Consider the following 22,446-nt stretch of genomic DNA (forward strand, 5'->3'; position numbering starts at 1 on the left):
GTACCCAGAGGCCCAGCTCAGCTGAAGGGATAAGGCCAGGAGTTGGAAAAACAGAAGTTCTGACTCACTGAAGACTTGGAGAACCTTCAGCAAATAGGCCAAGGAAAGCCTCCTGATGCTGAAGCACTATTTTCTGAGGTCAGGCCGTAGAAAAGTGAGTTTCCCCCGCAAACCACCAAATCATAGTAATAATAAACTCCCAAACTCCCTCCGCCGCCACCCGCCCCACCCCCCCACCCCCCCCCCATGCTACTCAAATGAGCATCACCAGGGAGCAAATCAGGAAGGGGGACTCTCAGCAGCCCAGCCCGACCCACTAATACACATCTAAGCCATTCTGTGCACAGGAGTGTCTGAGAAGCACTCGGTAGACCTATCCTGCCCAGAGCCGCCCTGGATCCAAAGGACCCCCAGAAAAATCTGGTTGCAGAGCTGCCTAATGAGTCTGAAAAATAAAATCATACCCAACTAGACTCTTGGGCCACCCACCAACACACCCAAACTGCAGAATTCACATCTTCCTGGAGCCACTTCAACCTATCCTAGGATAGACCTGCCCCCCACGGCAAGGCACGGCAGGGGCAGGTGGCCCCAGAGGGATCTCCCAGAGACCTGGGGAAAAGTCTCTGAGAATGGTGATTTACCTCCTTCTGTCCTCTGTAAACTCTACTGTTCCTGAGCAAGGTCAAGTTCTATCACACTGCCACACCCTCCACCATCTCAAGCTCAGGGTGGGACAAGTCTCAGACACAAGGTCCTGAACTCCTGTCCAGTGTCCTAAGTTAATCATCTCCCTCCTGCTCCGTCTCAAAACCATGGTTAACAAAAACAGAGTCATGCACAAATCTGAAAGAATCCGTGGGGTACCAAGTGTACTAAGAAGGCTCCTGAGGTCTCAGAAGGGACGTCAGCAGAAGAGCTGGACAGACAAGAGATAAAGCATCCTTGCTTTCCCAGCTCTCCTTATACCTCTTTCCCTTATTACTCCCATAAAGAAAGTATAACTGAGGTATACTGGGTTTTTTAATGAATGTATAAGTTTCAACTCATTTGGGGAGAAAAAATCCAATGATTTAAAAAATATAACTGATAGGGCTTCCCTGCTGGCGCAGTGGTTGAGAGTCCACCTGCCGATGCAGGGGACACAGGTTCGTGCCCCGGTCCGGGGAGATCCCACATGCCGCGGAGTGGCTGGGCCCGTAAGCCATGGCCGCTGAGCCTGTGCGTCCGGAGCCTGTGCTCCACAACGGGAGAGGCCACAGCAGTGGGAGGCCCGCGTGCCAAAAATAATAATAATAATAATGTTTGGAGGTACGGTATTAAAGGGAGAGAAGGTACACAAGGCGACTAGCAGGGAATGCTGGAAGCCAGACAGTCCACAGGGAAAGCCTGACAATTCCACCCTCCAGAGCTCCCACACACCTCATCTGTCACATAAATACTTGATTACCCAGCTATTCCCTTAAAACAAGCACTGGATTCCATCTTAATTAGAAGAGTTTATTAAAACACTCCTTTATTTCCCAGAAACTATAAACTCTCTGCCTCAGCAGGCTAAGTCTCCTCCTAGGGGACAATTACCTTCACTACATTTCAAAGCAAAAAGCTGTGGGTCCAAAGGTGACTGGTCCTCTAACTCATGCCACTGGACACTGATGACATATCAAAAATGAAACAGAACAGTGCAAATCCATCCCCTCTACCACCACCCTTCAAAAAAGAAACGTAAGAGCAAAAACGTCCAAGAAGATACACTACTTATTGGAAGGAAGAAGGAGAGTGCTTCATGTCAAAGCACGGCATTATTCGTTCGTCAAGTCTATTGCCAGCTGTCCCCATGTCCCTACCACTTCCTCTTTACTAGATCCACATGGGGTGGACACAACATAACTTCTTGATATTTTAGGAAATGTAATTTTTTAGGGAAAAAAATGTCCAGGTCCCCCTGGAAAGACAGGTCACCTGGACAATACTGAAAAGGTCATTATCAAATAAAACAGATTTCTATTTGTTTAGTGGACCCAGAAGATTTGAGATATATAGAGAGACTAGTTACCCAGCACCTCAAGAGATGACAGTGTCAGATTCCCATCCCTAAGAAAAACAAAGAGGGGACTTCCCTGGCGATCCAGTGGTTAAGACTTCGCCTTCCAATGCAGGGGGTGCGGGTTCTATCCCTGGTGGGGGAGCTAAGATCCCACATGCCTCGCGCCAAAACAAAATACAAAAACAGGAGCAATATCTGTAACAAATTCGATAGAGACTTTAAAAATGGTCCACATCAAAAAAATCTTTAATAAAAAAGAAAGAGAAAAACAAAAAAGATGCAGATAAACCGGGATCTGAAACGAGGGAGTACCCTCAGATTGTTCAGTCAAAACAAGTATCTATTAAGCATTGGTTGGGTCTCTGGCACTACACTAGGGAAATGACAGGAACAAGACCTAGTGACAAGGGGGTCCCAGGTGACCTTGGCCTTCAGCAGAGTGGTGGGCACCTAACCAGACAGCAGTGGGGTGACTGATGCAGCGTATGAACAACTATTTAAGAAATCTGGCTGGAAGGGAAGGAGAGAGAAACTTTAACAGGTGAATGTGAAATCAAAGGAGGATGCTACCTTTTTATTGTTGTTTTTCTATTTTGCTTTGCTGCTGTCTGTCTAAGCACGTTTAAAGGCTGACTGGAAGGAGCCTTTAGCAAGAGAGGAACACTGAGTGAAGTGCTCCCAAAGGCAGGAGTGCAGGGGTACAGGGATCCATCCTGGGGTAAAGGCAACCACTTTCAATGTAACTGGGAGGAGGAAAAGTTCTGGAAGAGAGCCCAGGGTTCTCCTCTGAGAGCTCTCATAGTTCTCAGGTGGCAAGATTATCTGCTTAGTAGAGACTGATTATGTGTAAGGATGAGAGGTTTGACAAGAGTAGAAAATGCTTAAAATAGATTCTGCAGAGAAGCAGCAAGTGGCTAACAAAGAAAACTCTAAAAAACTCTTTGATGGCCACTTGCAAGTGGTGACCACAGATTTATAGGGGTACAAATCTAGACGCTATGATTTTCCCCTTCTGGTCTCAGAACCTCAGTTCAAGCATTTAAAAAAGGCAAAGAGTTGAGATGGTCCAGGACTGATAATCTGTCGGCCAGATGCCACAGAAAGATGAGGGAGGACACAACTGAGCATCCTGGTAGAAGGGTGACGGAATATCGGGTAAAGGAGCAGAGGCAGGTAACTGAGTGAGGGTCAAAAAGACAAGAGACTGCCAGCAAAGAGTGGGTGGTCTGAGCTCCGGATTTCAGAGGTGAACCAGTCTCAGGTTGGGGCACCTCTGTCCTGCTCCCCCAGCCCCCAGCACCACACCTCTGGCAGCAGCCACCCCTCCGCCGAGGCTCCAGCTGGGGCAGCTCTGCTTTCTCCTTTGCCCCCTCCAGCTGTTTAGTAGCCCTTTGGGCCTCACTATCCCGTTTGTTCCCTCACTCTGCCCACACCTCTGCAAGTAGTTTCTTTATTTAAATCTCATTATTTGAACCATCTGGCATGAATTCTGATTCCTGACACCCAGATATGTCAATCACATGGGGCTTTCATTAAAATTAAACTAAAACCAAATATTCCTTGCTTTTTACCTTGTTTTGTCTTTCAGTAAAATTATAATACAACGAAAGTTAAAATCATATACCCCGCACTTTACAAGCGGATATGGCCGTAAAAAATGCACCAAAGCTTACAGATGAAACTAAAGGTCGAGCCTGTCGAAAGTGGCACAGCGAGCAAGCAGCGGCAGGCAGAGCTCAGTCAGCGCTGCACAAGGACTTCTGAAAGCGAACTGGTGCCAGACAGCACCACAGGTCGTGGCGAGGACCCGCCTTGCACAGCTCACATCCTAACGAAGATCCAGGTTTCCTAAGTCCCAGTGTCCACTGCTCTTTCCATCCTGGCACCAAGACTGACTGTAAGTGGCAACTAGTAAGTAGAAGGAATTACTCAAACCCAAACCGAAAATTAAGCAAACTGTATAGTCCACCCCAGTCTTAACTGCTACCAACAGTATTAAAGGATGTTAATGAAGCTTTTGAGCAAACCTAATACAATTTTCCAGGGAAAAAAAGCCTCGTAAGTCAGTTCCAAACTCCTCTGCCTGAAGTTCAAGGAACTCCATAATCCAAAATGCACTCACTTCCCAGCCTATGGGCCTCTGTCTCTCATAAGCCACCCAGACGTTCACATGCCTTCTCTCGGAAGGGCCAAATCCTCCCCCATCAAGTTCTGATCTCCATGAAGCCTTCCCAATTGCTCCAACCCCAAAAGATCCTTCCCCCCTCTGAATTCCTGCTGTACTTACACTGAATACTGCAGCTTAGTTCTTGGCTATTTAATGGAGAGGGCAAAAATATCCCCTTTCTGAATACAGACTAATTTTATTTCTAACATGTGTCAGGCATATGCTAAAATTGGGATACAAAAATGACTAAGGCTAATCCCTGTCTGGCAAGAGCTTAGTCTGTTGACAGACGTGTAAATACCAACAATAGCTACAACCCCTAAGATACCACAGGACAGGACAAGCGCTAAGTGGTTATAGGATTCACTGAGTTGGAAAATTTCAAAGCAGGAAGAACTCTGAGATAATCTAGTTTTATATATCCTCAGGTACAAGGAAACGGAAGCCCAAAAAGGCTGCTAAGTAGCTCAGCCCATGCTACAGAGCAGGTGGTGGTAGCACACGGACCAGTAAATGGTGCTTCGACCCCATAATTTTCAAACTGAGGTCTAAGGATACCTACAGGTGTGTCCACAGAGATGCATCATTTCTCTACAATTACTGTAAGCTTGTGTTTGCATCAACAATTCTTTCCAATCGGCATAAACATGCACAGAATCATGAGAGTGTAACTAACACTTCCACCTTGCGGTCTCACCAGGCACTCCCGGGGATCCAGGAACACCTTCCCCAGCGTCTGAGAACAATCAAGGCCCTAGCATTCTGCTCAGCAGAGTGACGGACGTTACTTCCCACCCCAGTCAATTTACAATCCTCTCTACCCAACACGGGCCTAAAACCCACGCACTCGGAAAACATGTAAGCTCTCCTCTGTGGCAGGCGCTGAACTAGGAACCCTGGCGAGACGACAGGAGTAAGGTGGAGAACGGGTGAACAGTAATGCAGAGGCTAACTGTACAACCAGCATTTCCTACATGGCCTCAGGTTGCCGGGCCCAGCACTGGAAACTGGCCGCAGTGCTTTATTAAAAGGCTGCCTGTGCAAAAATTTTAAGTACTAGTCCCCCTTCCCATTAGAGTCACACAGCACGGGCTCTCCAGTATTTGTGGGATGAATGAAAATTCGACTTAGCATGCTGGTAAACCGTCTTTTAGAGAGGTAACTTTCAACACGATATTCAGCTCGGGAAATTAAATGCCTGACAAGAAGAAAAAATCATTTTCTGAAACTTCCAAGAATTGGTCCAAGTTGCGCTGGGGGGCCCTCTGTTTAAAACTACTAGACTTCTACTGAACCAGACAGAAGAGAGCATCTAAGTACCAAGCACGCATCGCCCTCTTTCCATCACCCCTGTGGATCCACCACGTTGGACACACAGGCTCCCCGGGAAGCTTCCGGCTGTCAGTTCCTGTCGTTACACCAAGCCTGCCCAGAACGTAAGCAGAGCATCGTCAGGCATTCGACGAGCGGTGCGCACACCCTCAGCGAGAAGGAGCTTTTCAATACAGCGCATCCAGGTGACTTACTTAAGCGTTCTAAAACACTTTGTTAAAGCTTTCCTTGCAAGTTTACTCAGATTCATTAAAAGAAAAAAAAAATGAAAAGAAAGGCACACGTTTCTCAGACTCGCTCTCGGAGGAGAAGCGCCTGCGCGCGGTTTCCCGCCCGCCTGAGCACGCCCCGGCTTCACTGGGGGAGCGCCGGCGTTGGGGCGCGGCCGCCAGGCAGCCCGCGCTGAGACTGACGGCTAGGCGCCCCGCCACGATGAGCTCCGTCTAGCCGGCCGTCAAGTGGGGATAACGCAATCGATCCGGAGGCAAGGCGACGGGCGCTAGTAAACGCTCGGCGCAGCTCTCCAGTGACGCGACCGAGGAGAACAAGCAACACCGGCCTCTTGACTTCGCTCCCCGCCAGTGAACCCCGCAACCCTACGATGGGACAGGTAAGCAGGCGCTCCAGGGAGCAGCTGAGGCCAGCGGCCACCCGCCCCCGCGGCTCGGCGCTCCGAAGGCGCACGCCGGGAGCCGGGGCGGGGCTCCGAGTCCCCAGCAGGGGCCCCGGACGGCGGGGAGGGGGCGGGGCTCCGGGACCCGCGCAGGGTCCCTCCGCACGGTCGCGGCTGCAGGGCGGCGCGGGGCTGACGGCGGCCCCGGCCGGCCTCAGCCAAGGCCTCACCCCCCCACACACCTACCTGCAGGCCCGCACGGACAGGGCCCCGCGCTCGACCAAGGGCTCCCTGGCCGCTGCCGCCCCGCCGCCAACGCCCTCACTTCCGCCACCGGAGCGCCGAGGGCGTCGATCCGCCGCGCAGTCGAGCGTCGAGCGCCCGACGGCCGAGCCCCAGGGGCGGGGTGGGGGCGGGAGTTGGGAGACGGATGGGAGCGGAGCACCCGTCCGCGACCCCGGTTCCTCAGGAGCCTCAGGCTGAACCTCCGCGTCTGGGCGGCAGGCGACGCGCAGGCCGGAATGCCATGGTGCTCGCGGCCGGGACCCCTGAGCGTGGACAGTGCTCGGGTTCGGTGGGCGGGCGCTGCCGGGAGCCGGCCTCCGACATAGAAAGGCGGCCCACCCGGGCCCGGCCAGGAGGAACCGGCTGCCTGACAGGGAGCGGCCGCCGCGGGCCGGCCGGAAGTGACGCGCAGCCCCGAGCGCTGCGGGACGGAAGAGAACGCGCTCTTCCGGCCACTCGGTTTAGTGCGGAAGGAGTCGCGCGTTGTGTGTACCAGGGCTGAGGGCTGGCTGCGCTTCTGCTTCCCCGCCCCTCCTCTCAGCTCGCCTGTGCGGGTTACTCCAGCCGACGGGCCGGCCTGTTTGCTCCGGGGCCTGGGAGTGTGTATCCGTGGTGACGGCTATGGAACTGCGCGCTGCGTCCGCCCTTCCGGACGCGGAGGCCGAGGTCCAGCCGGGGAACGGGGCCTTCCCTCCCGGAGGCCAGGCAGCCACTGGGTGGCAAGCGGATTTTCTCAGACCCAGATGCAGATCCGGGTTCGGGTTAGTCCTCCCTGCCTGCAGGGCTCTGGTAGTCATCACTGTGCAGTTGCTCACTGTGTCTGATTTATCATCAGGGGGCTTCCCGTGATATCACCTGGGACAGGGACCCGTTTGAGAGTGAAAGAGGTATGACAGAGGGGCCAGTACCGCAAGATGCACTGGGTCTGCCCTACTTCACACACCCAGAAGGTGCCACCCTCGTAGAACATTAGAACGGCCTCAGGGGCACAACTGTAGCTCTGGCCGGGGATAACTTTTTGCGGGGGTGGGATGCTGTGCTATGGGATGCAAGGTGTATTGTGAACCTCATACCAGCGTACGGTGCTGCGTCCCCAGTAGAGCCCTGGCTCCTGCGGCAGGGAAGGATGCACCTCCAGGGGACACAAGGTTCCACTCAATCTAAAGACCTCTCCTCCCCTGGGCTCCTCATACAGGCGACCAAAAAAAAAAAAAAAATGACCTTTATGATCAGTAGGAAATAGGGGCAGGGAGGATTACTTCTGGACTCAGGGCACTCGCTGAGCATCTTTTCCGTGCCTGGTGATAGCAGCAAATGGATAACGCAGCACCCCTGGCCTGACAGGGGTATGGCAACCAGGGGCTCAGACCCCACAGGGACGAAACAAGCAACATCATCAAGCAGGCAACCTAGGCCAGCAGAAGTGCTGCTGGAGAGTGAGGGACATCCGGAACGAGTGATAAAGGAGGAAGATGCTGAGAACCTCTGTGGCCCCAGGACTAACTGCAGCAGGAGCCCACAGCTCAGCCTATCAGCACTCCTGGTGCGGGTGTAACTCCATGAGGCACCAGTGACAGGACCAGGTGAACACAACAGGGTGTAGCAGTGCCCACCAGAGCCCACCCGTACCCCCTCTGCTGCCCCTCTGCTCTCTGGTACCTGCCGCTGTGCCTTGGGTCTTTCTTCCTGGACACGTGGTAGGCTGGAAGCACTGGAGAGTTTCCTGGCCCGGAAGCAGGCTTCAGCCAAAGACGGGCGAGGAGTTGGTGTGGAGCTCCCGGGGCAGCTGGGAGGCACGGTATGCAGCGTGCCCAGAGCTGCCCTCGAGGCTGGGCCCCAGTACCCTCAGGACCACCTTCACCCACACCTCCACTTGCTTCCTCCCCTTTCCCACCTGGCTTCCCCATCCCCTCCTGATGTTTCCTGGTATCACCTCCCAAGTTAAATTCGAGCCTGGAAACCATATCGCAGGGTCAGCTTCCGGGGGAGTCCAGCCAAGACAGGCGTTATCACAGAAAAATAAGCAGCCTATTTTTATTATAATTTGAATACCTTTACGTGTTGAATTGCACACCTATATTAGAGAAATACATCCTGAGAAAAAGAAGGTAACATTTTGGACAAACGTTCGCAGTTGTGGGACTTGGCGTGACTTCGTTTTTCTCCCCTTTACCTCGGAAGGAGTGCTTCCGTGTGCAGTACCTCAGCTTTCCCAGGATCATTCACTTTAAACACAGGAAGCACGAGTCAGTGGCCTGAAGCACAGGTCGGCAGTGGTACCCTGCCTCACAGTGAAACTGAACCTGTTTCTCGTCTCTCCTTTGCTCTCGGCGATGCATCGTTTCCCAAGTCAGGCGATCCTGCCATTAAGCTGGTATGAATGACTCTTGAGGACTCACAGGTCTTTCCTGGATCAAAAAAGTGATAAATAATACTGTATCCCTGAGACAGAAACACTAGAAGAAGAAAGAGAGTCTTTTGCTAATATAAAAATTACTGGTAGTGTTTCTTTTTTCTTAAACTTCTGGTCCACATTCTGAAGCCAGCTGGCAAATGTTAGTGTAATACGTGCAGAAGCTGGCCGGAAATTAAATCATTAAACCCAAAATTGCTGTAGCTGCTGAGGCAATGAAATATCACTGTAGAGCTTGTGTTTGCAATTCTGCATCAGATTTCGTTTGTCCTAGAGAGGAAAAAATCACTTTGAAACATGGAATTCCTTTGGTTTCAGTCTTAGCAAACACTGTGATGGCACAGCTCCCCATTCTGTAGATGTTTTTTACATTAAGTGAACACCTGAAGTGTTTCATGCTACATGGTATATCAGTCTGGAATGGACCATAGTTAGTACAGATTCTAATCCTCGAAACAACTATATTTTGCCATATCTAGTGATCCTTTTGACCAAAGACTGACGATGGTTTGATGTGTTAACGCACAGCTTAACAAAGCCCCTTGATGGCAAATTCCTGTCTCCATTGTAGATACCACAGGGCCTTACACAGCAGGTATTCAATACATCAGGCCAGCCACTCAGTAATAGCACTAACCACAACCTAAGTCAGTGTTGAGTGGAAAACGAAAAGTTAACAATCATAACGATACATCATGATAGTGGCAGAGTTGGGGGAGATGGCTGTTTCTAGCAGTCAATTTCAGAACGTGCTTTATGGTCACTTAGAGGCAAACGTGAGCCCAGTTTACTGTGTCCATCTTGACAATGTATGAATTGCTGAGAGGTTTCATCGAATACCACCCAGCTTTGTCATTCTTTGCTGGAGTCTTTTATGATTTAAGATCACAAGGACAATTTGAAATCCTCCAAGGTTGTGACAGTTATGACGTTGTTTTAGCAATTCTCAGATTGGGCCTGTTGGTTGAGGAATCTGGCTACCCTGTACTCCTAGCAGATGCCTTTGTGTGGACTTCAGCAGCTGTGTTTCTTGTCAGCTTCAAAGCGCTGTATCTGCAAAGGCCTCAGAATAAATGTCTCCAATTCTACAGCAAAGCAGAGCCCTTGTGTTTTTCTGCTTACCTTCTCTTTGCATATTTTGTTAAGCACCCTGTAAATAAAGCTGGGTCTGCGCAAGGATGCCGTGTTTCCACAGCGTTAGCCCGTTGCTGCCACCAGCACAAAGACGCAGCTGTGTTTATTCCGGGGTCTCTCCCGGCTGTCTGTAGGTGGTCTGGAAGAGGACAGATTGAGGACAGTCACTGGCTGCCAGAGACATGAGAGGTGTGGCACCTGGAGAGAGGGAACAGGGTTGGAGTGAGGCCTCCCTGCCCTGCTAGGCCCTGCTGCTGCTGAGGTTCTGTGACTAGGAATTTAGACCTCTTTATGTTCTAAATGAAGGACTTACCGCTGAATGAAAGGTAGCATTAATTTGTTTTAAATTGCTAGGCAGCATTAGGGGGTTGGGAGCTTTTTTGTTTGTCTTGGATTTTTGAGTGTGTGTGTTTTGTCTTTTCCGACTTTCCACTTTAAGGTCCTATGTGCTTTGCATTTATCAGTAGCCGTAGAAAATGGTACCATGTTCCCAGTTTACTCCACTGACGCGATGCTTGTCCTAACGCACGGGGGCTCGGCGCAGCCGGCTGCCTTGGCCTGCTGCTCTTTGTGCCCTGCTGTAAAGGCAGATGTCGCCAGCTCCGGCTCTACTTAGGCAGGGAGACATGTTGTCGGCCTCTCGGCTGTTGCGTAGGATTTCAGTCCTCTGGACACTTCTTTATGAAGGCTTCCCGCTTCCCAGGAGTTTTAGGAATGCCTTGAATACGTGTAATCTGCCTGGCCTCAAATCTCATTCTTTTTTATTCTAATGTGACACGATACTTATGAGTCCTTTCATTGCTCGACTAACTCCTTGGTTTCCCACCAAGCTGATAAAAGATTTTAAACTCCCTGAAGGCAGTTTTCTCACCCTCTGTTTTCAGTAGATTTCGCCTACATTGTGAACTAAGCTATACCCAGCTTGGGGTAGTGAATGTGTTCCCGACAGCAACAGCAAGCGTCAGTGTGCAGGACCTGCTCACCACACCCGTGTCCCAGCTCTCAGGCCTGTGCATCCCGGAGGTTGGTCCTGCCCCCCGCCCCCTGTGAGCTCCGCTGCCAGCAGCTGCTGGTACTCTCCCACCGCCCAGTATCCCGGGCCATCCCCCAGGAAGGCAGAGCTCCCTATACACTTTCCGTGGTACAGAGGGACAAGGAGTACACAGAAAATTAAAAGCCAAAGAAAATATCCAGCCCACACTTTAGACAACAGTCTGAACCTTTTTCCTTTCTGACTGGACCCTTATAACAAAAGTGATAACATACAGTTCTGTCCCCAGCCATCTACCAAAGAGAACTGTGTCTATACTGGCACAAAAGATGTGTAAGAGGACATTCACATCGGTGTGTGTGAAACGCCTGTCCACAGTGAAAATAAACACATAAATAGTGGCATATTTATGTCATGAAGTACAGCAGAGCAATGAAGATCTACTCACAGATGATACTGCACAAAAGAAGACAGACACAAAAGAATAAATGCTGTATGATTTCAATTATATGGGCAAACAGTAATGTAGGGGTGGAGATGAGACTGGGACTGGACAAAAAGGAGACTTTGGGGTGCTGGCAATAATTGAATTTACTTTTTAACCTGTGTGATAATACAGGTGTGTTCACTTTGTGACAGTTCATCCAGTTTTTCATTTATGATTTGTTTACTTTACTGTATGTGGTTTTTTTTTTAAACCTATGCAGGTCCTGAATAAGTACCTGAATTTGAAAAAAAAAGAAGTGATAACAAAGTATAGCCAATTGATTTGAGTAAGAACTTATTTTTGTGCTCCTGGTGGAGTTTGAGCAGTGACATACTAAAAATAAACAAATATCAATGGTCCCTGAAAAATCAAGAGTTGACTATACTGCTGTTGGTTTAAATACACATAGATAGATAGATAGGTGATAGGTAAATAGATTGATAGATGGATAGATGGATGGGTGGATGTATAGGTAGGTAGGTAGATAGATAGATATAGAGAGAGATTACACTGAGAGTCCAGAAACCCACATTCTGGACCAACCTTATATGGACCCTGATCAGGTGCATTCTTTGACCCCTTGAGAGGTCCGGTGATCTCATTTTTGAAATAAGGTGGTGGGTAGGAGCCACCGTAAAGCCCCTGTAAGCCCTGAACTCATGGCTCTGTTTTCCAGCAAGCGACTGTTCTGCAGTGAATTTGGGCCTTCCTCTGTGCATAGGGCAAGACAGGTGGGGCTGTTAGTGGGGATTTTCGGAATAACTATATGCCAGTGGTAGCAGGTCACACTAATTTTTCTTGGTATTCAATTAAAGGGATCTTTTTGTTCTTTGAATTTGTCACCTATAATGCAATCCATTTTAAAACAGAACTTCTTGGTTGCCTTCTCTGAACTTGAAGCAGATTGCTGATCCTTTTCTGTTTCTGTAACTTTTGCCCCCTGTCCTGAATCGCGTCCACACCTCCACAGCCCCCAGCCCCCGTGAACTAGTATCTTTGCCTCTTTGTCCCTGGCGGTGGCACTGGAGTGGAGCTGGAGTGGAAAGTCAAACTGTAGGAGGTTAGCTGTGAAGTAAAGCAATGAAGAGGAAAACAATACAATGTAAACATGTGGGTTGATTTTCAACGTTGTGTTTTTATTGAATTCCTACTTTTCCATAAAGTAATTCCCTCCACGCTTGGCCACATTTTTTCAGAGCCCAGATGTGTGAGGCTGTGCTGATTTGCATCATTGTGCTTTATCATGCGGCGTATCCATCCCGCTAACAGAGACCCTCGAATGCACAGGTATGAATGGCGGATTTCCGCCTGTGCGCATATGCTTTCTTTCCAATAAACAACAGCTTTTCGAACTGTAGACTTTTGAGGCTCCCTAACAAAGCTTTGTTTGAGAACTAGTGGAGACTCTCTCTCTAATGCTGTAATTATAATTTTATCCCAGAAATTTATATGCTCTGCTTGCTGATTTCAAATTGTGGAAGAAAACTTCAGTGACTGCTGTTAGCCCTTTTGTGCCATTTGTGTTCCGGATGTGTTTAAATGTCATTGTCACTGCTGTGAACTGGCCTTCTCTTTGTAAGCTTGTATTTGTCAGAACACATTTAGAAGGAGGTTTTCATTCTTTATGAAAATCAGTTTTGAACCAGAATTTACAGACCATATTTTCCTTGGTTACAGTGCTGGCTTGCTCTGAAGCGCCAGTTCTCTTCCACTGTCTAATGGAAGAGCGACCAGCCATGGTGTGACAAGACACAACATGGGTTAATAGCCAGGAAAAAAATTAAACACCATCCAGTTTAATAGTTTTTGCATAAACATGCTGCTAACCACTGACTCTAAATGTGGCAGCAATTTTTCTAGTAAATATAATTTCAGACCAGAAACTGTAGTGTAAAGTAGAGCATCGTCCAAATAAAGGAGAAGCAATGCATTGCTGTACAGCCCTGGCCGCCTCCGACCCATGGGTTTTGGCATGCTTTAAGAGAAATAAGAGTTAAATTAATTCTCAGAGAATTGAGAATGTTCTTCCTGAACAAGACCAGGCAGCTTCCCACATCAAACAGAGAGGCAAGCTTTTTGCATTTTTAGTTGATTTCCTATACTTACAGAATTTTCACATTGCTTTCCTTTCTTGGTTTACACACCGTAATTCTTTCCTTTCAAGATGTGTAACTTCCAGACTCACCAAATTGTATACATGAAATATGTGCAATTTTTGTATTCAAGTCTACCTCAATAGAGCTGGTAGTAATTTTTTAATGTCTAAGATATCTGTTTAACTGGTGCTAGAGGCAGTTGAATTCTAACAGGCACTTTCAAAAAAAGGTTTGTTTTCTGCACAAAACTAATCATCTAGCCACTAATTCAGAGAGGTCCTCTGTACATGCATTTTGCAGGAATCCGAGCTTGCTTTGCAGATCAACAAGTAGAGACACAGTGCCTCATGGTCTGGGCATTGCTCTTTCCCTACACGTCCTCTCTCTGTTTCTATAAATTAAGCTTATCTGCCATTAAAGACATTCTAATTATTTGTTCGCAATATTTATTTTCCAAAAGTAAAATAAGAACAACATATTTTGGACTGTGGAAGGTGATGATGATAAATAAAACATCCTGTTTTGTCTTTTTATTTTTTGCATGCAGGTCTTGTTTCATAAATATTTACAATTAGGGCTGAAGCAAATTCATTGTCTGAGAGAATCTTTGGGGGGAAGATTTTAACAAATAAGAGCTAGAATTCTGAAGAATCTGTCTTTCCTGCTTGTTTTTCAAGCATACTCTAACATATTTATTTATTTTTGCGGTACGCGGGCCTCTCATTGTCGTGGCCTCTCCCATTGCGGAGCACAGGCTCCGGACGCACAGGCTCAGCGGCCGTGGCTCACGGGCCCAGCCGCTCCGCGGCATGTGAGATCTTCCCGGACCGGGGCACGAACCCGTGTCCCCTGCATCGGCAGGCGGACTCTCAACCACTGCACCACCAGGGAAGCCCCACTCTAACATATTTAAACCAGCAAGTTTTGAGCAGAACCATGTAAAGGACTGGGGTATTGGTTAGGTTTGAGTTAACACAATTATGTAAGCAGAGTTAGGGGTGGAAATAATCCCAGGTACAAGGCTATTGACACAACTAATCTTGTTACAATGCTAGCCCAGATAAACACTGCTTTAAAAGTGAGCGACCTGTACACTATTAATCTTTGAATTTTTTAATGTGAACTTATTCGTGTAGGAAGAAGTCTATATGTTATAATTCACATTATATGCACACACATTCACATTATTGTGATCTCGGAGATACAGAAATATAGGCCATTTGTAAGCTTCATACGAGAATACAATTAAATACACATTATCACCACCTTTTTCTTTGTAAAAGGACAATAACAAATCAAATGCACTTTGAAAGTATGTGCCCATCCTTATTAGGAATCTAATAACTGCATGTTAAACATTTTTAAATTACCATAAATGTTATATATTTCATGACGTTTAATGAACCTAAATAACTAACTTAGAATACTGACCTTGCTTATAAAATATAATTAGAGGATGCAGGTAGCTCTTTTATGGAATCAAAGCTTTCTCCTTCATCCAATGAGATTTCATGTTGTCTTAGCATATCAACAGCAACCGCAGATTAACTTTTACAAACTTGAGAGACCTTACATTTTTTAAAGAGGGAATCAGAATAGTTCTCATTGTAGAAGCACTTAATGAACTGCACTTCTAAGAAGACTAAGCAAGCAGCTTATTTAAAGGTGAAAAAATTAAAAATGTTAGCAACTCTGGTATATGAATTTAGGCTGACTTATCTTTTCAGCATATCTGTAATAGTTATAATAAAATTAATATTGCTAACAATATTTACAATTAATAGTAGTCTGCAGTCGCTGAGAAACACTTAGAGACAAAAACCTTCTTTCATGTACAAAATCTGTGGGAGTCTGAGGTGTAAACATCTCCATCCAGTTTTGGAGTTCTTTTCAGGCCATCGTGAACATAATCATATGGAGAGCCTCACGGCCAGTCCAGGGGGCACCGCACCCTGGGGGGCAGGAGGTGGTGGCCACTGGTCCAGAAGACTGAAGCAAGCACTTGTACCTGCCAGAGACGGTAGCAGCAGGTGTCAACTTCTTATCCCTTTTGCATAAATAATTTGTCTTAGATTCACAGGGGTTGATTATATCCTGTGGCTTTTTATTACTGAAAATCACACTTTCATAGTGAAGAGAAAAATGGTTAGAAAACCAGAAGAGGCAGCCGCAGGCAGGCGAGGCCCCTCAGCTGACAAGTCATGGTGCCTGGGGGAGAACTGAGTAGGAGGGGACGGGGACGCGAGCGCACAGACCAGGGCCCCTTCTCTCCTGCCATCCCCCTCCCTTCCCTCCTTCCATTTCCACTTCCCAACAGAACAAATGCCTCTGAGAGAAGTGGAAGGAAGAGTAGCAAGTGACTGCACGGACTTACTGATGCTTCGGCTTTCACCTTATAAAAGCCACGGGAGGTGGCGGGTGGAGGCAGCCAACCCAAGGGCAGGGCTGTGCCCTGCGCAGGGGCCCCACCTCGTCTGCGGGCAAAGACTCACCTGGCAGGTAGGCCAGGGGCTTGCTGAGCTTAGGCCGGCGGTGTGCACCGTGGGTCACTGCCCGCCGCACACACCCACGCATACGTGCACGCACACATGCACACGCACCCACACCCTCTAAGAAACGAATGAAAACTTAAACCGAGCTTGGAGGTATCAGCCGCTGGGAAGGGCTGCAGGGGTGAGGGTGGCCCCTGGGGGTCGCAGTCCCACGGACGGCGGGTGTGAGGACCGGGGGGCCACCACGGGGGCTGCAGGCTTCTGATGTTCAGACTCCGCTTGTCCTAACCCGCTTCAGCCCACCTGCCTCATCCTGTCCCTCAGTCACAGTTCAAATACTTGTTTTCCTCGCAGCTCTTTCATCTTTTCTGTAAATTGAGGCCTTCGGCAGAATTCTCTGTGAAAGGAATGCTGACAGCAGCATTCTAATGTTTAAAACATTCTCCGATTGACACACTTCTCTTTTGCGGCTGGCCTCCTCATCACAGGAAGGTTGTAAACTGTGCTTTGCTTTCAATGGCTCTTGAGATTGTCTGAGGCCGTGTAACTGGAGAATCGTGTTTGGGAGGGTCTGGGCTCCACTCCCCGACTTGAAGGGAGTGGACGGTCTACACTGGCAGATCCTTGGCCTGGAAGTCTGTTAGGTGCCTTGTTCTCTTAGTTATGCACCGCTTTTTGCCTCTATTACAAGAAAGTGTGCAGAAGAACCAGCTTATTTTCTCAAGAAGAAGAAATCAGGACCTGGTTTATTTTGCCTGTGCTTTGGATAAACTAATCCAAATCAGGTAAGTTGTCAGTTGTATACAGTTGGATGTCAGATGCAGAAAACCGATACATAGATCCAACGAGTCTGTTCTCCAACACTGTCCATGTACCTCATTTGCTGTCCAAGTCGTTAAGTTTCCAGAGAAAGCACAGATGAGAAGATGTTCGTACTCAGGCTTTCGGTTTTCTGTTCTGTGCAGTCCCCGCAGCAGCCTGTTCCCCTGCAGGTAACGGCCCGCCCCTGTCATGGAAATAATCCTCCAGCCCAGACTTGGCGGTTTTATTAGGAGTAGTTTCGACATTTTAGGAATTAATTTCTGTTGGGCAATTCCTAAATCCGGCTGTGAATTATGTCTACGCTACTCTGGAGTCATCCTACATCCCGACCTAAGGGAGCGGCAGCTCCGCCAGACGCAGGGAAGGGCTGGTCACCAGAAGCGGTTTGGTTCTTGTTTGTTCTGTGACGTACGTTTCTTTTAAAAAATATTTTGCTATTTCACATCTAGGGAAGAAATCATCAGCCATACTAAAATGTACTGTTAATTCCAGCAAAGTGGAAATGATACTGGGAAATATTAGAAATATGTAATTTTTATTTTTGACACTTTGTGCAAGTATATCTTTCCCCATATCTGTTCTGACTCAACTACAAACGGCAAGTCTCCTAATGGACTGCATCTCAGGTGGCATATATTTTCCTAAGGTGTAATTTAACATAACAAGACAGACATAAGAAGAGGCCCACTGCTGGAAAAAATGATGTGAGTGTGAATAATGCAATATTTCCTTTTATCGTTTTATTAAAGTCAGTGAAATGAAAGGAAAAATACTACATAAAATATATTTGAATTTACCAAGCTAGTGAAGTTCTGCTAGCTTGTTTTCTAAGCTGTTCAGAAGGTCAGAAGAGCTGCACTGGAGCAAACATTTGACACGGCCATCCAAGGCCAAGTATCTTCTTTATTTAAACTGTAAAATTTTTGTGTTTTTCATGCTTGGTTCTACGACTATGTCTATGTTTTTAATAAACATACACTTACTTTCCTTTAATACCTTTTCTTAAAACACAAAATTTAATGTGCTTTTTAAGCAAGTGAGCCTCAAAGAATTATTATGAACCTCAATTACATGTGTTGAAAAATACTTTTGAAGTTTATGAAGACCTATGTAAACATGAAGTGTTACCATTATTACATGCACAGCATTTCTTATAGAGTGAGTTTCAAATACATAATCAGTAGCACATGAAAAACTATAATTATGTTATTCAGCTCACATCTGTATGTTCAAAATCAGTACTTCAGCAATATTTACATAGTCCAACAGATTTTGTTCTCCTCTTTAACACCCTTAATTTTAAGACAAAACGTGTGTGGAAGAGAAATCCTATTCATGAATTATAGTGAAGCTTTAATAAGTTTGTTCACCTGAGAAGCCAGATACCTTTAGTACTTATTTTTATGGGAAGATATGTGCCATTGTCATTTATTCTTTGGCAATTTAGCACTATTTCCAATTTTTAAAAAGTAACTCAGAATAGCAACTTAATATTATTAATTGTTTGATTAAAATGAACAGATGAAATTTCTTTATTTCCCAAATCATCTGCCCAAACTAGTTCAGACGTTTTTGAACATTTTACTTTCAGATCATAGCGTGGCAACTTTGCTCCATGAAAAGGTCTCATCAATGTCCCATTCTGAGGTGAACTGATGTACAGTTAGTGTGCCCGTCAATTACACCAATGGCAGAAATGCATACAGACCAAGGGAAGGTAGCTCTCAAGATTAAGAAAATGACCTAGACTCAGCCCTATTTAAGACACGAAATTGGAAATGTATTTGCCCCTCAACTGGCACTTTTTCAGGGAGTTTTATTAAAGTAATTGTCTTTGGTAAATAAGTTTATTTAACATGTGCATATATTTTCAACCATTCTAAAGTTTTCTTTTAAAATATTTCATGCAAAATGTATCAGATATTAAAAATTCACTCTATATATACTGTTATTTCAGAAATGAAAGATGCACACATTCAGGATGAAATCGAAAGGCAGTTTTAAGGTGTAAACTCTCTAAGCCATGTGTATAAATTCAATTTTTGCCAAAATTGTGTTTTTACACAACTTCATCGAAATAGATTCCTCTTTAAATATTAAGCAATACAAAACTTACAGCAGTGGTAGATTATTAGAATAACATGGGATAACATCTTGATAAAATTAAAAGTTCCACTGTTAGCCTTCATATTGCTAAAGAGAAATGCCCATGCAAACCAGGATGTGATTTGTACACGACTCCAGTGCTGCTGTGAAGCTTTCTGACATGCATGAATCCAACAGAAAATTCGAGCCAGTGCATCTTATGAAGATTTAGACATGGACAGTGAATTGCTGAATTTTACCAAATAGTTTTGAATGTTACCTTCTATTTATCTTTCATTTTTTGTGGTAACTGAGCCCATCACCATGTTGTTGTTTTTTTTCTTTTTAGGGGGAAAGTCAACTTGTCTCTTTAGTTTCCTGAAAAAAACAGGCATTTCTGATGGTTTATGTTTAGTCACAATTTATACACGCCATCCTGCAAATCCAAACTGGGTGCAGTCGTCTTTTGCTGATGGGAACTGGCTTTTCTTCTCATTGTCCTAGTTTGAAATTGAAATGCTGCACTGCTGAGAAAATGCCATGAAAATATAACCCACTGCATTCCAGGAAAATAAATAAGCAAGGCCACCCAAATTTTCAATTAGTGCTTGTGCAGAGTGCAGGAAATGGCAGGAGATCCGTCCCAGGCGCCCCAGGCAGGGTCGTGCACACAGAGCAGTGGCAGGAGGGCTGGAAGGGGATGCAGGCACAGTGTGAAGATGGCCCGTCTCCAAGGAAAACTGCAGACCAACGGGGGGATGTGACGCCAGAGGCAGGCGGCGGGCATCACGTCCTGCCCGTGGAGCTGCCAGGCTCTGTGATTCGGGGGTTTAGTGGTAAAGTAGCACTTGAAAGTTCTTCGAACGTTATATATTTAAAGCCTAAGCTTCCCGAACGTTCTCAGTATCGCCCACATACAGAGTTTTAGCCGCTGGAAGCAGAAATACTCCAGACAGTTGGTGAAAAGTATAAAATGCTCATGAGTTAGAAGTGTCAGGCTTAAGGGTGGGTTGTCTCCCACTTGGTGGTACGGCTTGTAGCCAGTGGGTGTGTCATGAGGTAGGGAGACGGGGCGCCTTCCCTCCCCAGAGCAAGGGCCAGTGTCTCCTGAGTACAGATTTCTGAGGGAGGTAAAAAGTTATGCTGTAGAAGTGCCTTTCCTTAAATGTGTTTCTCTGAAATGCTCAAATCACTGATTTGAAGGTAATACTTGAAAGCCACAAAAGGAAAGCTGGAAAACAAAGGACCCTTCAAGGTTTGTGCGTTCGTACCCCGACTCCTGCGTTGTTCCTTCACTTGCTTTCTGTTTCACTTCTCAGATTTCACTACAGCATGTGGAGTTTTACAGCTCATCATGTTGGAGTTAGTTAAGGAAAAAGGAAAAAGGGTTGGTTTTCCAGCTGCATGATGTTGGTTGAGCTTACAAAACAGCCCCTATTATTCGGATGGATTTTATCTGTGTTGTGGGTCTACTTGTATTTAATTTCAAACCACACAAAGCCTTGACGCAAAGTGAATCTACACATCCGATTTACGCTTACAACCAAGGAGTGCAATGACTGAGGAGTTACTGTGGGCTACAATCCTTAGAACAAGGAGTTAGACTCGCAGGTGACCTTGCCAAGCTGCACCTCGGGGCGGGACCGGCAGGGCTGAGCGGAAGACAGTGCCCATCACTCACTCCAGCTGAAGACAAAATGTGAAACCCAAATCATGCTTTGTAATTATTGAAATAAGAACGCTGTGTATTTGTCATAAATTTAGGAGAGCTTTAAAAAATGATTATTCATCACCTTACAAAAACAGAGTAAATGGGACCCAAGCACTGACTATTTTTCTTCCTGGCGGATTCCTTCTAGCTGAGAGCATTTTCTTGGCAAATCAGCTATTTTGTTAGGTTCGAAAGGCTATCATTTCCTTTTCACAGTAAAATCAGGAATTTCATTTTTGCATAATACTGCAGCATTTCCTATAATTGAATTCTAATGATTTGGGAGTGTGCTCTTTACCTACTTTCCCTACACAAAACACGGAACAGGGAAAAAAAGAAAGAAACCTCTTTCCATTTGCAATAGTTTCAAAATACATATGCCTTTAGATTTAGTAAGTTAAGCAGTTTTCAGCCATGGGGAGATCCAGGGCTGAGTCCCGTGGTGACGGAGCTGCCCTCAAGGGGACGTCCCAGGAGCCGGGAATCCCCAGGCTGCGTTGTCGGGCCTGCCCCCCACCCCCAGGCCCTCTTGTGCTGCGTTTTTGTTTCTTCTCCTTCTTTTCCTCCTTCTCCACCGAGGCGGGGGCCATGAACCTGCTTCCAGGAAATCATCTATTGAATTCCCACTAACGCGTAAGCTATTCATTAGGTTTAACTTATTTATTCAGCCTGTGTTCTCACGCACCGCACTTGGTGAGAAAGAGAGAAATGACACAGGCGCTTGTCCTTTGGATAAGAGAGCAAAACAGATAACCGTGAGGCAAGGCTTCGGGCTCAACGCAGAGTCGGAAGAGACCTTGACACCACGTGGCCCAAACCTCTGATTTTATAGGTGAAAATGTTAAAGCCTAGAACCAGACAATTGGAGGGACTGTATTTCCAGTACAACTCAGTAGGAACCTGCTCGTCTAGCGTTCTTTCTGGATTGCTTCAATAGCACATCTTTCTCACAGGTTGTGGCGGGTGACATTACTGTTTAGGACAGTCCCTGCCCCTCCTACAGGCTTCCCGTCCCCCTGGGGTCCACCTCGGCCCCGGGCTTCTTTCCATGGTGGAGCAGCAACAGGGGAAGCCTGAAAAGCAGTCCTGGGACCTGTCACCTTCTTTCCCTCCTGGAGAATGTCTGCATCATGTCTGCTTCTTCAGCCAAGGTCCTGGGAGAAAGACTGGGTGGGGCAGAGCCGCAGCCAGGACGGGGTCACGGGAGTGAGAGAGAAGTGCTGTTGTCGTCACTCCTGAGGGTTCAGGGTTGTTTGTTTTGACAGCAAAGCACAGCTCAGCCGACGTGGTGCTGCTACGAAGGCAGCGTGGTTCCCCGCCTTCAGCACAGCTTCACCGTGGTCGGGGGCCCTTCTGTACATCACCATCCTGATTGTTTGCACTAAGCTCAAAAAGTGGGCTCGTGGAAGGCAGACACCCATGTGCTCGGCTCCAGGGCTCCGTGGACGGGCCCACAGGGGCCCAGCAGCAGCAGGGGCCCCCTGCACCATGGGGTGCTCTCCTTTGACCAAATGTCGAAGCATCAGCTGGGCTGCCATGACAGGACGGTCTCGCAGGAGAGCTTTCTCTCTTTGATAACTTCAGGTGGCCTCTGCCTGGGCCATGTGTTCCCACAGGCAAAAGGCAGAAACAGTCGCCATGGCGGGCTAGAGAATTATCTGTTTCTAAGACAGCAGTAGAGCCGGCCACAGAGTGTACTCAGGATATCCAGAAGGTCCTTTTGGAGGAGGCGGCTCTTCTGCTGGGCTTTGAGGAATGCGCAGGAGCTCAG

At 47.0% G+C, this 22,446-nt stretch overlaps 1 protein-coding gene and 1 long non-coding RNA gene across 8 annotated transcripts in view; one reads left to right on the forward strand and one right to left on the reverse strand.

Moving 5' to 3' along the window:
• Nucleotides 1–6,848, reverse strand: part of EXOC2 (exocyst complex component 2) — a 156,274-nt gene extending 149,426 nt beyond the window's left edge. For 3 of the 5 annotated variants that reach the window (XM_067751836.1, XM_067751840.1, XM_067751839.1), the window contains exon 1: nucleotides 6,406–6,847. The gene's annotated coding sequence lies outside the window, so the exon portion shown is untranslated. Of the gene's footprint in view, nucleotides 1–6,405 lie in introns of all 5 variants that reach the window. The other 2 variants (XM_067751838.1, XM_067751837.1) reach the window with 2 other exon arrangements.
• LOC137231474 (uncharacterized) overlaps nucleotides 5,673–22,446 on the forward strand; it is a 49,172-nt gene continuing 32,398 nt past the window's right edge. For all 3 annotated transcript variants that reach the window (XR_010946562.1, XR_010946563.1, XR_010946564.1), the window contains exon 1: nucleotides 5,673–6,156. This is a non-coding gene — a long non-coding RNA (uncharacterized lncRNA). The remainder of the gene's footprint in view (nucleotides 6,157–22,446) is intronic.

Source organism: Pseudorca crassidens, chromosome 10 (assembly GCF_039906515.1).
Source record: "Pseudorca crassidens isolate mPseCra1 chromosome 10, mPseCra1.hap1, whole genome shotgun sequence".
NCBI classification, from domain to species: Eukaryota; Metazoa; Chordata; class Mammalia; order Artiodactyla; family Delphinidae; genus Pseudorca; species Pseudorca crassidens.